The sequence below is a fragment of the Corvus hawaiiensis genome, chromosome 12 (assembly GCF_020740725.1).
Source record: "Corvus hawaiiensis isolate bCorHaw1 chromosome 12, bCorHaw1.pri.cur, whole genome shotgun sequence".
NCBI classification, from domain to species: Eukaryota; Metazoa; Chordata; class Aves; order Passeriformes; family Corvidae; genus Corvus; species Corvus hawaiiensis.
The window spans coordinates 8,511,128-8,511,571 of NC_063224.1; positions in this window are offsets into that span (position 1 = coordinate 8,511,128).

The window sequence follows — 444 nt, forward strand, 5'->3', positions numbered from 1 at the left end:
CAGCCCCATCTCCCCCATTGCCCCCAGTCCCTCTGCCCTGCTCCCCCAGCCCCATCTCCCCCATTGCCCCCAGTCCCTCTGCCCTGCTCCCCCAGCCCCATCTCCCCCATTGCCCCCAGTCCCTCTGCCCTGCTCCCCCAGCCCCATCTCCCCCATTGCCCCCAGTCCCTCTGCCCTGCTCCCCCAGTCCCATCTCCCCCATTGCCCCCAGTCCCTCTGCCCTGCTCCCCCAGCCCCATCTCCCCCATTGCCCCCAGTCCCTCTGCCCTGCTCCCCCAGTCCCATCTCCCCCATTGCCCCCGGTTCCCCCCATTCCCCCGCCTCAGCCCACAGGGCCCCCCCACGCCGGCCCCACAGCGCCCCCCCGCGGCCGCCCCTCGGGCCGCGCCCCTCCCGCTGACGCGGCTCCTGCGCGTGCGCGCGGGCGGTGCCGGTGCCGGCGGA